This window comes from Theropithecus gelada, chromosome 6, assembly GCF_003255815.1.
Source record: "Theropithecus gelada isolate Dixy chromosome 6, Tgel_1.0, whole genome shotgun sequence".
Taxonomy (NCBI): domain Eukaryota; kingdom Metazoa; phylum Chordata; class Mammalia; order Primates; family Cercopithecidae; genus Theropithecus; species Theropithecus gelada.
In genome coordinates, this window is record NC_037673.1 from 3,124,766 (window position 1) to 3,146,987 (window position 22,222).

Below are 22,222 nucleotides of genomic sequence, written 5' to 3' on the forward strand. Positions count from 1 at the left end.
ACCAGCCTGACCAACATGGTGAAACCTCATCTCTATTGAAAATACAAAAATCAGCTGGACACGGTGGCGGGTGCCTGTAATCCCAGCTGCTCGGGAGGCTGAGAGGGGAGAATTGCTTGAACCTGGAAGGCAGAGGTTGCAGTGAGCCAAGATCACTCCATTGCACTCCAGCCTGGGTGACAGAGTGAGACCCCATCTCAAAAAAAAAAAAATAAAAAAAATAAAAAAGGTAGAATAAAACTTATAGACTAATAAAGAAAAAAATATTTTGTATAGCTGTACAATGTGTTTGTGCTTTAAGCTAAGTGTTACAAAAGAATTAAGACGTTAAAACAATTAAAAAATTTATAAAGTAAACCAGTTACAGTAAGCAACGATTAATTTAGTATTAAAGAAGGGTCATGTTTTGTATACATTTAGTGTAGCCTAAGTGTACAGTGTTTACAGAGTCTACGGGAGTGTGCAGTAATGCCCTAGGTCCTCACATCCACTCACCACTCCCTGACTCACCCAGAGCCGCTTCCAGTCCTGCAAGCTCCATTCACGGTAGGTGCACTAGACAGGTGTCCCATTTTTTATCTTTCCTACTTTGTTTTTACTGTAGCTTTCCTATGTTTAGATGTTTTTAGATACACACATTCTTACCATGGTGTTACAGTTGCCTGCAGTATTCGGCACAGTGACGTGCTGCACAAGTTTGTTGCTTAGGAACAACAGGCTGCACCACACAGCTTAAGTGTGTAGGAGGTTGGACGACCTACTTCTGTGTTATAGACTCTGTGATGATTGCACAAGAGAGTGGCCTAATGATGCATTTATCAGAACGCATTCTCATCATTCAGTGCCTCATGACTGCATACTCACAAGTATGCCTTTTCAGAGTCACAATATATATTTTTAAGTTAATTCAAGATATTCATTTAACTATAGAATTATTATATTACCTTTTAAAATGGGGGGTATCTTTCAGGGTAAATGACTAACTTTTGAAACATTTCTTTTTAGTCTTTTTAATGCACATCAGTCTTTTGGGCACATTGAAATTACAATTGTAATGGAAGCCTACCCTTCACCAATACACTCTCCTATATTTAAGTTCCTCTGTCCCTGGATATTTGGATAGATGTCAGTGTTTCACTCTTACACCAAACACTGAGACAGCTCTCTCAGTTTTTTTGTTTTTTGTTTATTATTATACTTTAAGTTCTTGGGTACATGTGCATAACGTGCAGGTTTGTTACATATGTATACTTGTGCCATGTTGGTGTGCTGCACCCATTAACTCGTCATTTACATTAGGTGTATCTCCTAATGCTATCCCTCCCTGCTCCTCCCACCCCACGACGGGTCCCGGTGTGTGATGTTCCCCATCCTGAGCTCTCTCAGTTTAAATTACCAACTGCATCCCTGAGTTTTTCCTTAGGAGATATTCCTTCAGTGAAATTGCTGAGCTCAAATGTCGGGATGGGCTAAAACTCTTACTATCTATTATAAAAATGCTCTACAGAAAACTTGTGCCAAATATAAAATCCCATTAAAACTATGAGAGAAGGGGCTCAGAACACCTTGGACAGGATTCAGCATTACATGCCAGATACCAATACGTCAGAGACCATTTGCTTTAACTTGCATTTTATCTGGCTACAATAATGTCAGGCAACGTTTTGTAACTTTATTGGGTCTTTTTATTTCTTATCTTGTATTTGCATCCTTGTCTTTATTGTTCATTATTTTTAGTAGAAAGTATATTAAAATTTATAATATTTAATGTCATAACCTTTGAGCTCTTCTATTGCTAAATATGCTTAAAATGTCCCATGTCTCAGATCAAATAATGTAGAAAAATTGTATTCTGTATAATTCGTTAATCCATTTGGAGAATATTTTTTCAAAGTACTCAATATTTGAGTACTTGGCTGTTTTTTCAAATATTCATTTTTGGAACCTATTTTCTGAAGGACATTTCCTTCCGCATTCTGTTCATTGCATTTTTGTCCACATAACGGGGACGGACCAGCAAGAAGATCCCTCGTTCCACATAACGGGGACGGACCAGCAAGAAGATCCCTCGCGGAGTGTCTGTGCTGTTCTGCGGACCTCAGCGTTTGAGTCGTACCGTTCCACAAAAGCTGGCATCTCACATCGTGAATGACAAGGCCCCACTAGCCACTCTGATTTGTGAACATTTTCACACTGACACTTGTCTGTTTACGCTCCAAGTGAAATTTAGAATCTTTTGTGGCAAGGTTAAAAAATCCACCTGATTTTGAACATGGGCCAGAGGGGGACTTAAGTCTATACATGATTATGAGATAGATATTAACATTTCTAGAGCACTATCTGTACATAAGGTACCACAAAAAGTGCATTTTACACATCATTACATGTTTACTGACAACAATGGTATTATCACCATTTTCTAGAAGAAAAACCTGAGGCAGAAGGAGATTGGTTTCATAGGTCAGAAGGCCACCCTTGGGTTTCACAGGTCAGCCTTAAGGGCTGGTCTTGGGGGGTGATGACAAGTCTAATCAGTCCTCCAGTTCTAAACAGCAAGGACCTCTCTCTTGCTTGAGGTGATCTTTTTTTGCCACCACTTAGCCTCCATGTAAAAGTGAGAAGAGGTGGTACTTGGTTTCCTGTTCCCGCATTAGCTTGCTAAGGATAATGGCCTCCAGCTCCATCCATGTCCCAGCAAAAGACACGATCTCATTCTTTTTTTATGGCTGCATAGTATTCCATGGTGAATATGTACCACGTTTTCTGTATCCACTCTGTTATGTATGGGCATTTATGTTGATTCCATGTCTTTGCTATTGTGAACAGTGCTTCAATGAACACACATGTGTATGTGTCTTTATAGTAGAATGATTTATATTCTTTTGAGTATATACCCAGGAATGAGATTGCTGAGTCAACTGGTAGTTCTGCTTTGGATCTTTGAGGAATCACCATACAGCTTTCGACAACAGTTGAACTAATTTACATTCCTACCAACAGTGTATGAGGGCTCTCCTTTCTCCACAACCTCGCCAGTGTCTATTGTTTTTTGACTTATTAATATTAGCCATTCTGATTGGTGTGAGATGGTATCTCATTGTGGTTTTGATTTGCATTTATCTAATGATCACTTATGTTGAGCTTTCTTCACATTTGTTGGCTGCATGTTTGTCTTCTTTTGAAAAGCCTCTTCATGTCCTTCGCCCACTTTTTAATGGGGTTTTTTGTTTTTCTCATGTAGATTTGTTTAAGTTCCTTATAGATGCTGAATATCAGACCTTTGTCAGATGCATAGTTTGCAAATATTTTCTCTCATTCTGTAGATTGTTTGTTTACTCTGTTGATAGTTTGCTTTGCTGTGCAGAGGCTCTTACGTTTAATTAGATCCCAGTTATTAATTTTTGCTTTTGGTATCTTTGTCATGAAATCTTTACCTATTCCTACCCTCCAGGATGATGTTGCCTAGGTTGTCTTCCAGGAGTTTTATAGGTTGGGGTTTTACATTTAAGTCTTTCATCCATCTTGAGTTGATTTTTAAATACAGTGGATGGAAGGGGTTCAGTTTTTGTCTTCTGCATACGGCTAGCCAATTATCCCATGACATTCATTGAATGGTGAACTTTTTCCCCATGGCTTGTTTTTGTCAGCTTTGTGCAAGATCAGGTGGTTGTGGGAGCGTGGCCTTACTCCTGGCCTCTCCACTCTTTTCCATTGGTCTATGTGCCTGCTTTTGTACCAACACTACGCTGTTTCGCTACTGTAGCCCTGAAATACAGTTTGAAGTCGGGTAACATGATGCCTCCAGCTTTGTTCTTTTCCCTTCAGATTGCCTTGGCTGTTCAGGCTTTTTTTGGTTCCATACAAATTTCAAAATAGTTTTCTCTAGTTCTGTGAAGAATGTCATTGGTAGTTTGATAGGAATAGCATTGAATTTGTAAATTGCTTTGAGCTGTATGGCCATTTTAACGATATTGAATGTTTCTATGCATGAGCATTAAATGTTTTTCCATTTGTTTTTGTCATCCACGATTTCTTTAGGCGGTGTTTTGTTGTTGTTGTTGTTGTTGTTTTTTTTTTGAGGCGGAGTCTCGCTCTGTCGCCCCCAGGCTGGAGTGCAGTGGCGCGATCTTGGCTCACTGCAAGCTCCGCCTCCCGGGTTTACGCCATTCTCCTGCCTCAGCCTCCCGAGTAGCTGGGACTACAGGCGCCGCCACTACGCCCGGCTAATTTTTTGTATTTTTAGTAGAGACGGGGTTTCACTGTGTTAGCCAGGATGGTCTCGATCTCCTGACCTCGTGATCCGCCCGTCTCAGCCTCCCAAAGTGCTGGGATTACAGGCTTGAGCCACCGCGCCCGGCCTAGGCGGTGTTTTGTAATTCTCATTGCAGAGATCTTTCACCTCCCTATTTAGGTGTATTCCTAGATATTTCATTTTTCTTTTAGCAATTATGAATGGGATTGCCTTCCTTATTTAGTTCTTGGCTTGGCTGTTGGTGTATAGGAATGCTAGTGATTTTTGTACACTGATTTTGTATCCTGAAACTTTGCCAAACTTGTTTATCAGCTGAAGGAGCTATTGGGCTCAGACTGTGGGGTTTTCTAGATATAGAATCATGTCATCTGCAAACAGGGATACTTTGACTTCCTCTCTTCCTATTTGAGTTTCCTTTGTTTCTTTCTCTTGCCTGATCGCTCTGGCTAGAACTTCCAATGCGATGTTGAGTTGGAGTGGTGAGAGGATCCTTGTCTTGTGCCGATTTTCAAAGGGAAATGCTTCCAGCTTTTGACCATTCAGCATGATGTTGGCTGTGGGTTTATCATATATGCCTCTTATTATTTTGAGATATGTTCCTTCAATACCTATTTTATTGAGAGTTTTTAACATGAGTGGATGGTGAATTTTATCGAAGGCTTTTTTGTGCATCTACTGAGACAACCATGTGGTTTTTGTCTTTAGTTTTGTTTATGTGATGAACCACATTTATTGATTTGCATATGTTGAACCAGCCTTCCATCTTGGGGATGAAGCTTACTTGATCGTGGTGGATAAGTTTTTGATGTGCTGCTGGATTCGGTTTGCCAGTATTTTGTTGCGGATTTTTGCATTGACGTTCATCAAGGATATTGGCCTGAAGTTTTCTTTTATTGTGTCTCTGCCAGGTTTTGGTATCAGGGTGATGCTGGCCTCATAGAATGAGTTGGGGAGGAGTCCATCCTCAATTTTTTGGAATAGTTTCAGTGGATGTGGTACCAGCTCTTCTTCGTATACCTGGTAGAATTCAGCTCTGAATCCATCAGGTCCTGGACTTTTTTTGATTGACAGGCTATTTATTACTGATTCAATTACAGAACTCATTATTGGTCTGTTTGGGAAATCAATTTCTTCCTTTTTTCGTCTTGGAAGGTTGTATATGTCCAGGAATTTATCCATGTCTTCCAGGTTTTCTAGTTTGTGTGCATAGAGGTGTTTGTAGTACTTTCTGATGGTTATTTTTGTTTCCGTTGGGTTAGTGATAATGTCACCTTTATCATTTCTAATTGTGTTTATTTGGATCTTCTCTTTATTAGTCTAGCTAGTGACCTAACTTATTTTTTCAAAATAAATCTGAATAGATTTCATAATGCTAAATTATCTTTACTTTCCACAAATAAATGCTACTTGATAACTATACATCATTTTTATAATTACTGTCAAACTTGTTTTTTAACAAATTAAGTATTATATTTTTATTATTTTCTCTATTATATTTTTTGTTTTTAGTATCATGCTTTTAGTAGTCACCTTAAAATGTTTAAAAAATAGATTCTCAGTGTTTACTTTTTACCTTAATTTAGTACTTCAAGCAATCAAAACATCTAAGAGCCTATTAACTTCAATTAAAACCTCTGTCATTTTTGCCCTTATTGTCATATATTTTATTTCTATATATGTTATAAGCCCCATAAAACACTGTCACTATTTTTGTTTTAAGCAATTACCTTTTATAGTTTCCTTTTTCAATGTGTTTTTTTCTTTTTCTGCAGCTCTCTGCTTCTTTCTGGAATCATTTTCTTTATACATGAAGATTTTAAAATACTTACAATAGCGTGAAACCTGATAGGAGCAAATATTCTCAGCTTTTTTGTGTGTGTCTAAGAATATCATTGTTTCCCTTTAGTTTTAGAACGTTTTCAGTGTGTATAGCATTTCAGAGCTTTAAATAGTCACAGCATTGTCTTCTCTCTTCAGAGTTGTTCCCCAACGTAATGCACGCCACACCTCCACCCCAAGCTCTTTTAATATTTTCTCTTTATCTTTGGTTTTGAACAGTTTGACAATGATGTGATAAATTGCAATTTTTTTGAGTTTGCTGAGTTTCTTGAATTTGTGAGTCAAGGTCTTTTATTATTTGGAAAGTTCTGGATTATAATTTTTCAAAATAAAGCTCCTATTTTATCATTTTTCATTCACACAATGCTTCTTATCTCTCCCATCCTCCATTCTGTTGTTTCTATTCTTTTTCTTTTTATCCTTCAGTTGAGACACTGAATTCTGAAGCTTTTTCAAGCTAAAGATCCTTTTTTCGTTTTAACTTTTAAATTTATTACTCCCTCTTTCTCTATACACACACATGCACACACACACAGATTTACTCCCTCTTTCTTTATACACACACACACACACACACGATATATTATAGCTTTCCATTTTAGAATGAATATTTGGGGTTATTTTTTACTCAGGCTTTTTCTTCTTCATTTGCCCATATTGCCCTCTGCTTTATTTAACATTAAATACAGTTATTTTGAAGTTTTTACCTGCTAATAACAAAACCTGAAATACTTTTGATCTGCTTCAGTCATGTTTTCTCCCTTGATTCTCTGATACCTACTGCTTTCTCTTTGATGATATTTTACAAAATACGTGCTGGAGTTTGCATGGAATATGTTTTAGAGACTCTGGCTTCTGTTATCTTCCTCTGAAGAGTGTTGAATTTGGCTCTGGCCTTCTCTCCCAAGTTTGATTTACTACTATTTTTATGCATGATTTTGGTATGCGTGTTTGTTATTCCGTTGTGATTTCTCCTTTAACTAGTGAACTAAATATGGGGTGTTTGATTTTGAAAAGATTAGAAGGAAGCCCTTTTTCAGTTGTGGACTTCTAGTTTAATTATGTGGCTGTGAACATATAAAAGAGGGACAAGGAGCATGGCAGTATTAGGGCTTTCTTCTCTCCTTCGTCTCTAAAGAGTGAAAATGAAAGAAGAGAAGACACCTTTTCTCCTACATCTCACCTTCATCAAAGAGCAAGCCCTCCCTCCAAAACCTTAGCATAGAACCTCTTACATCTCTTGTCAGAACATGCTCCCTGGACTGACTACATGCAAAGAGTAAAGGCCAATATTAAATTTTCTTTTAAAGGCAGGTACATGGTCATCCAAACAAGGCCAATCTAGTAGAGAATGAGGAAGTAGATATTGGGTCACTAACCAGCTATGTCTGTCACAGCATTGTGCCCGGTAACCACATGTGTTTTGACAAGTTAGAATTTAGCTTGCTAGGGCTGACAGAACAAAGTACCACAGACTGGGGACTTTAAATAACAGAATCTTATTTTCTCATATTTCTGGAGCCTGGAAGTCCAAGATCAAGATGCCAGCAAAGCTGGTCTCTTCTGAGGTCTCTCTTCTTAGCCTATAACGGGCTGTCTACTTGCTCATGGCATCTCTCCTCTGCACGTCTACGTTCTGACCTTCTCTTCTTCTGCAGACACCAGCCATATTGAATTAGGGTCCTCTCATGGCATCTCTCCTCTGCCTACGTTCTGACCTTCTCTTCTTCTACAGACACCAGCCATATTGAATTAGGGTCCCCCCATAATGTCCTCATTCTAACTTAATTGCCTCTTTAAAGGCCTTATCTCCAAATACGGTCATATTTTGAAGTACAGGGGTTAGGATTGCAACCTATGAATTTTGGAAGTACAAACTACAGCTCATAACATAAACAAATGGATAATTCATTGAACTCAGATGATCTGGCCTATTCATAATAGACAGATTTGATCAACAGCTTTTCTTCAAACACTTTACTGGCTTCTTGGAAGATCTCTCTTAGTTTTGCTTCTATCTCACTGGGTGTTTCTTTCACTATCACTTCTTAGATAATAATATGCAGCCCATTATTTAAAAATACTAACAGTGCACTGATGATTCACAAAAACCTCCAGTCCATACCTCTCTCCTGAATTAAAGTCTTGTAAATCCAACTATCTCCTTACTCTTTCTACTTAGATGTCTAAGAAACATCTCACTCTTAATGTCTTCAAACAAGCTCTCAATATTTGTCTCCAAACTTCTCCAGCAGTCTTCCACACCTTAATAAATAATAACTATGTTATTCAGTTTGCTTTAAGGTGTCAAAGTTGTCATTAAGTCTTCTATTTATTCCACTCTATATGTGACCCAGCGTAGAATTTTGTCACCTATACCTTCAAATATATTCAGACTCTAGCTATGTCTCACCACCCTCTCCCACCACCTGCCATGTCCAGTGCGGATTATTACAGGTGCCCCCTTGAGAGGGTTTCCTTTGCTCCTCACACTTTATTATCAGAGGGAACTCAAGGAGATCCTGTCAAAATCTGTCAACAACTAATTGAAAAGAGAATTTTAATTGAATGTAGCATTTATAATAGCATCAAATACAAAATAGACCCAGAAATATAGCTAAAAGTTTTTTAACTCTCCTAAAGAAAACTGTAAATATTATTAATAGGACATTTTAAAAACTTCTAAATAAATTGAAAGGCATAACATGTTTATCAATTGAGAACTCAATACTAAAATATGTCACTTATTTCCAAATTGATCCATAGACTTACTGCATTCCCAATAAAAATCCTAGCTCTCTCTGTGTATGTCTGTCTGTGTGTGTGTAGTTTGGCAAGTTTGACTAACTTTATACCATACTCATAAATTAATTTGTGGTAGTTTATATACATAAATGTAAGGTGAAACATTAATTACCTAGGAGTCGATCTAGAAGTAACAACTTTTAAACTTAAGGTAGGGAAATACACACACACACACACAATCTGGAAAAGAAAAGACTGATAAATTGCACTGCATTGAAGTTAAATATTTCTATTTATCAGAAGAAACTGTTTAGAAAAGGAAAACAAGCCAGAAACACACACACACACACACACACACACACACAGAGAGAGAAAGGATATTTTCAACAAAAATATCTGCCAAAGGGCTTGAATCCACAACATCTCTACAGATTAAAAAAGGAGAAGCAATTAAATAGCAAGCACATCAAGAGACTTTAAAATATCCTGGACAAAAGAGGATAGTAACATGGCTCATAATGCATTTAAAAAGATGCTTCATCTTATTTGTTATCTGAAAATTGAGAAATAAAACCATCATCAGTAAACCCCATGCCCATGAGAATGGTCAAATTTGTAAAGGTTGACAATACCGAAAGTGGTGGAGGATATGAACCACGGAAAGGTCCACGCCATGCTGCTCGTAGCGGTGACTCGATCATAAATGCCCAGTGATAAGGAGATTCCACTCCTAGGTCTAAACTGCAGACCCATGAAAATGTATGTGCAACATAAGACATATGAAGGAATGTTCATTGCAGTATTATTCATAGTAGGCAAAACTGAAAACCACCCAAGTGTAATTCAAACAGTAGAATTGATAAACTCTGATAGTGTCACACAATGGAGCAAGATAGCAACAAAAATGAATGAGCCGCTATTATGTGCAACAACCTGGATGGAGCTCATAGACATAATTTTGCGTGAAACAAGGCAAATCCCAAATACCAGGCACTATGTGACTTCATTGGCAGGACTTCCCATCCCATTTAGCATGGGGACCAGGCCCACCTCCCCTCTGGCCTCATTATCTGGTTTTGTCCCAAGCTCTCCTTCTGCTCCCACAACACCATCTCCTTCTGGTCCTTGAACTTGTAGAACACCCCTGATGGAACACTTGTCCCTGACTCTACCTGGAGTGCTCCCTCTGCGGATTCAGGGTAGACCACACCCACACAGCTTCAGGTGTCAGCTCCAAGCCCATCTGACTGTGTTACCTGACGTGCTGTGTGTTTCTTTGTTTGTTTTCCTATCTCTTCCCGCTAGGATCTAACCCGCATGAAAACAGGGACTAGCCTGCTTCTTTCATTGCTGTATTTTCTGAATCTGCAAAGGCACATGACAATTATCAATGCTCAATAAATACCTTTCAAAGACACATGGCTGAATGCTGCTACACTTTATGACTTTTGTTAGCAAATAAGTTTGAACATTTCCCAGTTTTCTCTTGTATGAGTGACCTGCTCATGCTTGCGTCCTTCTTGGCATCTTCATATATTTTTTTCCTTTCTGTTTCTGTGAACATCTCACACAATCTGGAGCACCACCCAAGCAATAATCTCAGACTGTCATTGTGAGCACGCTGGCTTCGTTCCAATCCGTAAGAGTTAGGATCTCTCCAGTGGCGATTTCTGCTTCTGTTCAGGTTGCCCCACAGTAAAGCCAGGTCTTACCTGGAGTTTTATCACAGGAAAAGATTTATCCAGGCACCAAAAGTGAATGGTGTCACTGGATTCTTATTTCTTCAGCACAGAAGAATTGGGGTTAACATTCAGCCTGTGAAGGCTGCTGAACGTAACTCCTGCAGGGGTGAGATCGTGGCGAAGTCACAGTGGCTGGGTGCTGGGGACCACAGCCATGAATTCACTGCCTACGTACCAAGTGCAGATTATAATAAAGCACCTATTAGCGGAGAGCCTTGCATCCCAGGCACCCTGGTGAGGTGTTTATGATTTGTTCAGAGGCATTAGCGAATTTTGCTCAAGTGTGCATTGGACCATGTTCTGCACATTTCATGAATAATTAAAAATGGAAGTCTAAACATTTCATGTGCAGGGATTTGTGTATAATTCTTATAATAAAGACAATGGCCCAAAGTCTTAGAGCCGAATCAAGAACACAGAGAATTTCAACAGCTTATTCGTGGTCTTGGCTGCGCCTGGGAAATGTAATCCCCCCTTTTAAAAAAGGTGATATATGGGATGGATGTTCTTGAAGATGATGGATAAAGGTAAATTTTTTTAAAAAAGAAGAGAAAAGGAGGGCTTTAAAGTGATGCTTTTACATAGCCTATGTTGAATCCAGAGCATGGTCTAATAAACATTCTGGTATTTTACACACTGCCCTTTGTTTTCTGTTTTCATCTGTAATTCACTAATATGTTCTCTGTTATATGATAAATCCATTCTTAAAAAATGATGACTTTGACTTCTCTGCCAGGAAACAACTGGACATAGATAATACGGCATCATTGTGGGGTGTTGTTCCCAAAGATTCTGGCCCAGACTGTCAAAATGATGCCGCACAGCGTGGATCTACTCCAAGCCTCTGAGGGGGAACATCTGTCCAGAGCCTTGGGCCCTCCTGAGGGGGCCGCAGACCCCTTCCTGAAACCTCCCTGCTCCTACCTGGGCCTATCCAGGGCCATCTCCTATAATTGTCATTGTCCCCTCCCAGCCAGGGTTTCCCATGTCTCTGTCTCCATGACCTGTTCTCAACCCAAGGTCCTCTAGAAACAGGACGCAGAGCTTGGTGCTCCTCCTGCACCCTCCATAGCCCCCGTTTCCCCAGGGAAGAAGGTCATGTAGCCCCCAGGCCCTGGCCTTTCCTCACCTATCCTCCCACACCTGCCCCTCCACTAGCTCCTGGCTTCTCCCAGATGTTCCAAACCCAAACTCAGACTCCCATGCCTGCTCCTCCCTGCGTCCCGAAGGTCATTCCCTCAACACCCCCAGACTGTTTCTAGGTCACAGCCTTTGTGCAAAGTCGCCTTTCTTTGTCATGTGAGTGTCTCGCCACCCTAGTTAACAATGAGCACAACCATTATACACCCAGACCCGCTGTGCCTCCCCGCAGTGATCCTTCTCCAGTCCTGTGGCACAGAGGACCCCAGGGGAGTCAGCTCACTCCGTTACTGATGACCTGCACCTCCCACACACCGATGGCAGCTCCAGGCAGGCAGGATTGTTTGTTTTTGTGTTGTGCGCTGTGTTCCAGGAGAACAGAGCCTTACCTTTATGTGTTGGCTAACACATACACTAACAGGTATGTGTTGAATAAATCCTCCAGCCTTTTAGGGTCTGCGGGCACAGAAAAAGTGCTCCTCCTGCCCACATTGCCCCTTCCACCCCCACGCCATTCAGAAGCCTTGGGAGTTCGGGGGCATCCCCTCCACAGAGAAACAGCTGCCCTGGGACCCCCGTGCTGAGGCCCCCCCTGCCAAGCACACAGGAGACCAGTGCAAAATTTCCCTTTGGGGAGGGCCCTCTTCCCGCTGGGGAACGCCCCCAGGGGTACCTCTCTAGGACAGGGGTTGGTTCATGGTAGACTCACAGCAAATATCTCAGACATCTGAGTAGAAACTGGAGACTGCTCACAAGGAAAAACCCTTTTCAAAAACAACAACAACAACAACAATAACAACAAAACGTACAGGCTACCACCTGGAGGAGAGAAACCCACTACAGCCCTGCTCGCCCCCTCTCTCTTCTGAGGGTTCCTAATAAAGGACTCCTGTGGGAGCTGCTTCCATCCCCACTTCAGGAGGGCTGCTCGTCCAGGGCAGCCCTGGCAAAGACACGCCTGTGGATGTGTCTAGAATGCATTGAAAATACTTTTCTGAAGAAGGCTTTCAGTTTTCTGAGAGTTAGAACACTAACGTTTTTGCAGCAGATGGCTTCATAATTGCTGCGCTGGTGAAAAGACGTGATACTGAAACACGCTTTGCGGGGCAGGGCTGGGAATCCTCTCATGGTGACAGAAAAGTTGTTTGTTGAGTGAGAAAATTATTTCCTATTTTTAGGGAATTTGAGAACCTTTGTATGAGAGATCAAGCCAAGGGGAGCTGAAATTCAGTGAATGCCAACTTTTGAAACCGTTGAAAACACTTGGCCCAGATGAGAAAACATACAGATCTCCGACGCTTCCTCTGCATCAGGCTCTTCTCGGAGTTCAGGGAAATTCAGCAAGCAGCACTTGAACTAAAACAGAACTAAAATGTGTTCAGTGCTGTGCTCTGGTTCCCTGTCTTGGGTGCTGAGAAGCAGAGGACTGCTCGTGGCTGCACTGTCCAGAGGCCCCTCCAGAATCCCCGAGGTGGCCCATGCCCAGGCACCTCTGAGGGCACCACCCAGGGCAAGCTGGATGGTGGGAGCCTGCTGGACAGGTGGACCCTCCCCTGGGCTGAGGCTTCATATGGACTCCAGGCCTGGGTTCCCAGTGAGGAAAGTCAAGGCAAGGAAGCACGCTGGGGCGCTCAGAGCCTGGTGCGAGGGCGCATCTCCCCCGGCGCCCTCTGCTGCTCACTTCAGCTCCTGGATAGCTGAGGCCTCCCTGTCTGTCTCCTAGAGCCTCCATGGGGCTGTCTGCTCCTGCCCTCCAGGCAGCCGTGTCACCTGGCTGCATTGACACCTGGCCAACTTGCCTGTAGAAGGTGTGAGGGGAAGAGTAGCATTGCTCTCCTGGCCCCACCCAGTGATGACAAAGGCAGATGAGCCTGCTGGCCACACTGCCCCTTCCCTATCACGGGGCAGCTCCAGTGCCTTCCATACTCAGCCACCACCTTGTGGGGCCACGCACAGTTTCACCAGTGAGGCCACCTCCTGCCTGTACCCACACACCTCTTCCCACATTGCCATGGTTATCTACTTTCCAGATGGATTGAACTGTGTACCTCCCCACAAATTTTCTGTGCTTAAGTCCTAACCCCCAGCATCTCAGAATGTGCTCTTATTTGGATACAGAGTCTTGCAGATGTCATGAGTTCAGACAAGGTCCTGTTAGAGTAGGATGGGCCCCTAAGCCAGTACGGCTGGGGCCCCAATAGAAAAGGAAAATTGGACACATCCATGCACATAAAGGGAGAGTGCCATGTGAAGGTGCAAGGTTTGCTGCCATAAGCCAAGGAACCACCAGGAGCTGGAGAGGATGGGCACAGGTCCTCCCTAGTGCCCTCAGAGGGAGCCTGGCCTTGTGGCACCATGATCTGGGGCTTCAGGCCTCCAGGCTGTGAAAATACATTTATGTGGTTGAATCCCCTCTGTTCCAGCAGCCCTAGCCAGCTAACACCCACCCCACTGGGGAACCATGGGCTGGCCAGCCTCCCTACCCAGGTGTGCATTCCCATGCGGAGAGAGAAGCCCTGTGGCATGTGTTTGCTGACCCAGAGACTTTAGGCAGAATAAAATATTTTAGAGCAAAGGTAATTCCATCCAACTCTTCACATTAACAAATAAACAAGGCTTAGAGCAGTCCACTCAGGAGGGCGTAATGACCCAAAGCCACCCAAGACCCAGACTCTCAGTCCTGGCTCAGTGCCCTCGCTACGTCTTGGTTCATTTCTTTAAATTTGCAATATAAACTTGCCTAGAGGATGCACTCTTATCTGACTTATCAGGAGTGTGGGTTGCTCTAGAGTCTCTCCTCACCACCATAGCCTCCTCAAGTGCACGGCACAGGACCCTCCAGGGTGGGCACCAATCCATGGAGAACCTTCCAGCACAGCTCAAATGCTCACACCTTGGTGTCAAGTGGCATTGCCGTGCACACTGCACCTTCCAGATGCAGCTGAGCGCACCTCAGAGAACCAGTGCTTTCCGAAGCCGTACTAGTACAAAGAACGAATGCCAGCAGGGACCCCCGCTCTGTATAGTTTCTAGGCTAAACTGCACATCATGGGGAAACATACTCATTCCTGAGTTTTCTATCTATAAGCCTGAGGACCCCAGCGGCTGGGTGCAGGGGGTGCAGGGCCTGCCTTCTTAGTGCAGGGATGGTGAAGCTGCAGAATGGGGCAGTGTGAGAACTAATGGGTGGGAAACGGTCTCTGTCTTTGAATCACACGTTGAGAGAATACTGTCATGAACTTCAACTGCATGCTTTCTAGGAATGTGGAGAACTAAAAATAGCAACCTAAGGACATGGAAAAAATACAAGTTTCACATGAGGAATGGGAATATCTGTCCTGGTCTGAATTACCTGAAGAGCTTCCCTGGCCTCCGCCTCTGCTGCTAAGACAGGTGTGGCCTGGAGCCGTGTATACATGGCCAGAGTGGGTGCACTGTGTCCACTGGTGATTCTGCCTCACCAAGCACTTTCCTCTGAACAGCTGAATGACTCGAACACAACATTGTTTAAGGGCAGGTCCTATGGGATGGCTCCCAGGAACCCCTTTTCTACAGCATAGATGGAACAAGACTCAGGAGCGGGGGCCGGGGGTGGAGGGTGTGGGGGCAGAAAACTTTTTGTAAAGAGTCTTCCAGGGTCCTAAAACTGAAATATTTTTGGTGTGTGTTCTAAACATAAAACACACGCATCTCTTAAAAGTTCTCCTCAAAACCCCAAATGACTGACTTCTTAGAGGACACTGCTGCTGTCCTCTTACTCTCCGGAATGCTGGTGGAAGAGGAGCCGTGTGAAGGATGGGTCCAGCGAGGAGGTGAAGGGAGACGTTCACAGGGAGATGTTAAGCAAACACCTATTTGTACACCAGGAAAGAATTAAGTTCATGAACACGACCATCTCCACTGAGTTTCTGTAATTTCTCTGCCAACCTCCTCAGAGAAGGCAAGAACGAAAATGTGAAAGACTGAGTTACAGCCGGGTTGTGAAGACCAGGGCAACTGAAGCAAGCCCCTCCCTCCTGGACACCCGAGACCTCCCAGGGGCATGGAAACCTCAGCCATCAGCCAGGACCACTCAGAGGCCAATAGAATGGGCAACAGAGGATGACATGGCCAGGTGGTGGGCTCACGGAAGGGGGACTACACCTGTGGGCAGGTAATGGGCTCGCACGGTGGGATGGTGGGGACACTACATCTGTCGGCAGGTGATGGGGACACAGGGGGGATGGTGGGGAGAGTAAACTTGTGGGCAGGTGATGGGGTCACAGGGTGATGGTGAGGAGACCACAACTCTGACAAGTGATAGGGACACAGGGGGGATGGTGGAAGAGTGCACCTGAGGGCAGGTGATGGGGTCACAGGGGGGATGGTGGGGAGAATACACCTGTGGACAGGTGATGGGGTCATGGAGATGGTGGGGAGAATACAACTCTGGGCAAGTCATGGGGACAGAGCGGGGACGGTGGGAGAGTGCACCTGAGGGCAGGTGATGGGGTCACTGGGGAATGGTGGGGCTGTACACCTATGGGCAGGTGATGGGGTCATGAGGGGATGATGGGAGAATACACCTGTGGACAGGTGATGGGGTCATGGAGATGGTGGAGGGAATACAACTCTGGCCAAGTCATGGGGACACAGGGGGGATGGTGGGAGAGTGCACCTGAGGGCAGGTGGTGGGGTCACAGGGGGAATGGTGGGGCTGTACACCTATGGGCAGGTGATGGGGTCACGGGGGGATGGTGGGGAGAACACACCTGTGGGCAGGTGATGGGGACATGGGGGGATGGTGGGGAGAATACACCTGTGGGCAGGGGATGGGGTCACGGGGGGTGAACATACAGTGCAACCCCAGCTCCTCAAGCGGCCCACACTGCATGAGCCCTACACTGCAGAAGCACAATTTGTGGACTCCTCCAGCCAGTTCATCAATCAAAGCTACAATTAATCATATGGGATTTTCAGTGGACCCTTTAAAGGAAACAGGTCAGCGCATGTGATTTAAAATAACAGTTTATATATTTACAGAGTACTTACCGCAGGCTAAGCATCACCATCTCTGGTCATCTTGACCATAATCCTGGAGGAAGGTAATTCCTGGTGGGCAATGGGATACCTGAGGCCCAGAAAGTCGTGCAAATACTTCCAGGTCCCAGAAACGGAAAAGACAGACTTTCGCTCCTGAGTCTGGGTTGGAAACTCTGGCTCCTGGGCACTGTGGAAGCTGCTCGTTCTCCAGAGCAGGCACCATGTCCCCGCAGCATCTGGGGTACAACCTAGGCATCGGTGAAGCCTGGGATCCACAGTTAGGCTGCGTAACATCAGGCCAAGTGTGTTTCCAAATACTGTAAATATGAACCTTTGCTGGAGTCTATAGTTCTCAAGTGTTTTTTTCTCTCTAAAATCACAATTTTTGCTGAAACGAACTGGTTATTCAAGTATTATAAATTCATCCATTCAAATAATCACATATGCGCCCACGTCAAAAGGTCATAGTTATCCAAAGGGAACCAAGACAAGACCCTGCTGACCAAACTTCCGGACCTTTCCTGAAGGGACTGAGCCACATCCTGGCGATATCCAGCACACACAATGCCACGGGCAGAGGGAGCGGAAAAGACAGGAAGACAAGAAGGAAGACAGCAAGAAAAAAAGAAAGAGAGAAAGAGAAAGGAAGGAAGGCGAAGAAAAGGAGGAGCCTTGTTCTAGCTGGAGATTTAATAAGGTTCTTTCTTCCCGTTTTAATGGTAAATAGAGCAAACCATCATGACAGGTGTTCCTTTTAAAATGAAATTATTAGGCTGCGAACTGCAGAGGCTGGAGAGAAAATAAAACAAACAAACAAAAGATGATTTCTATTTCCTCACTGGAGGGTCTGTCTAAACCAATGAATGCAATTTAAAGGCAGGGCCTGCAGAATAGCGGTCTGCATAATGTGCATCCAGGTCCATCCTGTGTGTGTAGAAAAGACTAAAAATAAGAATGGATAAAGGGAAATCTAAAGAGAACAGGATCATCTCGGACCTGAAAGCACAGGGGAATTGCCTTTACTGCACTAACCAGAGAGAAGCAGAGAGGCGGCTTCTGAGAGCAAGGTGGGGAGTAAGAGGTAACAATGGGGATGCACTTGACTCCAGCCTGACAATCTGGAGTGGCCGGGGTTCCTACCCTACCCTGGCCCCGACATCTCCCGGGAGCCCCCACTTCTCCTGGTTGTTCCTTGGGACACGTCTCCCTCCCTGCGTCCCCTTACCTGGCTGCTCGGGGCCAGGGTGTAATCTGTTTTTCCTAAGTGCTTGCTCCATAATGATCCCTGTCTCTTGCAAAGGCCACAGCGTGAATGAGATGTGATTCCACGGAAGTGAGTCGGTGCTTAAATTGAAATATTATGGGAAAGGCAGCCCACTGCAGACCTTTGATGTAGCAGCCCACAGCTTGGGGGGAGCTGGGGACACAGAAGCCAGTGTCCACTGTACTCAGTTCCTCGTCATTTCAAGGAGAAAGAGGAGAGAGCAGACAGCGTCAATACAAATAATTCGAACTGGATCTGCAAAGTGAGTGCTGCAAGCTGGAGGTTTGCCCCCTGGCCTGTATCTGTGGGAAACAAAGCCAAGAAGAACCATTCAGCATATTTTAAATGGCTTAAAGTTCATTTATATATGGCAGGCACTGGGGCAGAAAGACAAACACGTGAATACAAGCCATAAATGAAAAGAATCAACCAGTTATACCATTAAAGATGTCTGAATATAATGCCAGTTACTACGAGTGTGGAGAGTGCATCTCTGAGATGGTGAATTTCTTCCCACCCAAAAGCAGGGTGATCCAGAAGGAATTGGTAGTGTCCTTTCACTTATTTTCAGACAGGCTCAAGATTACTTTCAATAAATAAGTATAATTGTTCATAATCGGAAGAACAGACTTACTTGATGATGACATGACTTTAAATGTCAAAAAGCTAAAAGATCACACACACATACACACACCTGTCAGAACTAATACATGAACCCAGCAAAGTTGTAGAATATATAATCAACACACAAAAGTCAGTTGTGTTTTTTACATTAGTAATAGACAATCTGGAAAGAAAATTAAGAAAACAATTCTATTTGCAAAAGTATTTAAAAGAATAAAATACTTAGAAATAAACCTAACCAAGGAGGCTTAACACTAATACTCTGAAAACTATAAAACATTGCAGAAAGAAGTTAAAAACAAATAAATGGTGACATGTTCATTGTTGAGATTGGAAAACTTAAGAAGTCAATACATTGTAAAAGTGATCTATAGATTCCATTCAATCTCTATCAAAATCTCAACTTTTTTTGTAGAAATAAAAAAATTATCCTACAAATAATGTGCAATTTCAAGAGACTCCGAACAGTCAAAACAATCTCAAAAAATAACAAATGTGGACGTCCCACACTTCCTGCTTTCAAAAATTACTACAAAGCTACAATAATCAAAACAGTGTGGTGTGCTGTGGCATAGACTGACATATAGACCAAGGTAATCAAATAGAGATCCCAGAAATACACCCTCATATATAAGGTCAAATGATTTTTGACAAGGGTGCCAAGACCAGTCAATGGGGAAAGGACAGTTTTTTCAAAAGATGATGTTGGGGAAACTGGATATCCACTTTCCAAAAACAAAAAACAAAACAAAAAACAAGAAAAACCCTCACGAACCTGGACCCTTACCTTTCATCATATGTAAAAATTAACTCATAATGCATCAAAGACCTAAACATGAGAGCAAAACTATAAAACAGTGGAGAACACATAGGGAAAAAGCTTCATAGCATTAGATTTGGCAAAGATGTCTTGGATGTGACACCAGAAACATGAGTAATAAAAGAAAAAGTAGACAAATTGGGCTTTAGGCGCTCTATTATTAAAATTTAAAAATTTGTTCAACGAAGGACATAAATGATAGAGGAAAAAGGCCACCCACAGAAAGGGAGAAAACATTTGTAAATTATATATTAATAAAGAAAAAACAGTCTAGAATATATAAAACTGCCTACAACTCAATAACAAAAACAAACAACCCGATTTTTAAAAAATGGGCAAAAGACTTGAATAGACATTTCCCCAGAGAAGACATACAAATAGCCAAGAAACACATGAAATGGTGCTCATCATCACTAAGCATTAGGGAAATGCAACTGAAGAACAATAAAATACCACTTCACCTCCATTGGGATGACTATTATTCAAGACAAAGAAAGCTGGTGAGGATGTCAAGAAATAGGAGCTCTCATGTACTGGTGGCAGGAAGGTGACATGGTAAGCCACTGTGAAAAATGGAATGGTAGTTCCTCAAAACAACAACAACAACAACAACAGCAACAACAACAGAGAATTAGCCAGGTACGTTGTGGACCTGTGCATAGTGGTGTGTGTTTGTAATACCAGCTATTTGAGAGGCTGAGGTAAGAGGGTCACTTGAGCCCAGAAGTTTGAGGCTGCAGTGAGCTATGATGGCACCACTGCACTCCAGCCTGGGTGACAGAGTGAGATTCTATCTCTGAAAAGATGATGATGATAGATAGATAGATAAATAGACAGATAATGACAGAGCCATGTAATTAACCAATGGTTCTTCCGAGTTTACATCCAAGGAGGGCAAGTATGCAGGGATGTGTACAGTGTAGGCAGTGATAAGTCACTGTCCTGTGGAATCTTACAAGGAATAATCATTTCAGTTGTTTTCTACCAAGTGGTTAGAATATTTTATTTTTTCATAGAATTGAATTATTTTGCATAAGTTGAATTACCTGACTAAAACAAAATATTCAAATCAGCTGCTGCTTCCACACAGGGAAAGGTTTAAAGAGTTAACCAGCCTTTCCAATGTCCATGATCAACATCAGTGGGCAACTGGGATAAATTAACCGCCCCTCCCCCCCAAAAATAAAGAAGTTTGGCTTTCTCTTATGGTCTGTAAAATAGAAAGTCAAATGGGGAGAGATACAATTATCTTGATAGTAGAGCCAAAAATAAAACAACCCTTGTCTTGCAGCTGTTAACTTTGCAAGGGAATAAAGACAGCAATAAACCAGAGGCCTGGCTTTAGTCCTGTAGCTGCCTGTGCCTGTTGCTGTCCTTAATTGCCTCAGAAAAAAAAAAAGAAAAAGAAAAAGAAGAAGAGGCTAATTACAGCAATACTACACATTTCACAGGGGTGCTATAAAAGTAAAATGAGGTAACGGACATGGAAACACTTAAAAGTTTAGGCAATGGGTTATGAGTTTTATTACTAAATAATATATCTGAGCAATGAGGGTGACTGTCCAGAGGCCCTTCCATCTCTTAAATTCCCTCAGTGATCTAGGAAAGCATACGTTATTGGGAGGATTAGTTGACATTGTTCTCTTAGAATGATTTCCTGTCACACTTAGCCCATGAAATGTCTTAGCTTGTGTGTGTGTGTGTGTGTGCGCGCGCGCGCGCTCGGGGGTGGGGGGAGATGGGGGATGGGTAGGGAATTAATGGTAGAAGAAATAAGAAAAAAAAAAAAACCATGGCCAACATATTTCTACCATGTGGATGTTTCCGTTTTGAGTCCCTTTGAATTCTGCCCTATGATGAAGAAAGCACATACAATTTCCATTGACGGGTGGGGAGACAGGGTCTCAACTCTGTCACCCAGGCTGTAGTGCAGTGGCACAATCATGGCTCACTGCAGCCTCAAATGATCCTCTTGCCTCAGCTTCCTGAGTACCTGGGACCACAGGTACACAACACCACACCCGGCTAATTATTTATTTATATTTTTGAGGACAAGATGTCTCCCTATGTCACCCAGGCTGGTCTCGAACTCCTGGACCCAAGTAATCCTCCTGCCTTGGCCTCTGAAAATGCTGAGATGACAGGTGTGAGCCACTGCACCTGGCCACATACCCGAAATTTTGATGCCAGCAAAGAACCTTCTGTTGCCATCCCCCACACACAGAGAAGAAGGATGCCCTGTCCCCCACCCCAATGTTGTGCTCCCCCTCAGTGTTCAGCCCGAATTACGGGCTCCACCTGGGATCTGATCTCCTCTGTCCACTTCCTACCAGGGGCTATTTGGTGAGGAGCAGGGAATGGGGGGTGACTCACCCCACACCCCAGCTTTCATTAGAGCTGCTGTTTCTGTGTTTATATATATCGGGCTTCTGGTTAAGAAGTTTTTAAATTGGTTTTACATTGCTTTGAGGAGAGAAAAAGGTGAAAAGAGAGATTTAGATGGTGATTGCTCTATGAGTATCTACTGTTTACTTCTTAGAAAAGTCATCTTCTGAGTAACTGACCATGACAACAAGGAGAATTAAAGTCCCTGAAATAAACCAAACAAAAGTCGAAATTCTCTTTTTGTGCTTCCAGGCCTCCCCTCTCATCCCCAGCACAAATTTAAACAAATAAAACAACCAATCCTCACTTCCCTAAGTGATTTTTCTGTTATGTGACTTACTACAAAGTACAATTCTTTGCTGGTGACTTACCAGCACTTTGAAAGAATG

General features: G+C 43.0%; 1 long non-coding RNA gene across 1 annotated transcript; it reads right to left on the bottom strand.

Annotated features, from left to right (window-relative positions):
- Window positions 1-14,841: 14,841 nt before the first annotated feature.
- Window positions 14,842-18,681, bottom strand: LOC112627151. The gene is made up of 3 exons (XR_003120022.1): window positions 17,966-18,681; window positions 16,750-16,988; window positions 14,842-15,004 (listed from the first exon to the last, which is right to left on the bottom strand). It is a non-coding gene; the product is annotated as an uncharacterized LOC112627151 (long non-coding RNA).
- Window positions 18,682-22,222: the final 3,541 nt, after the last annotated feature.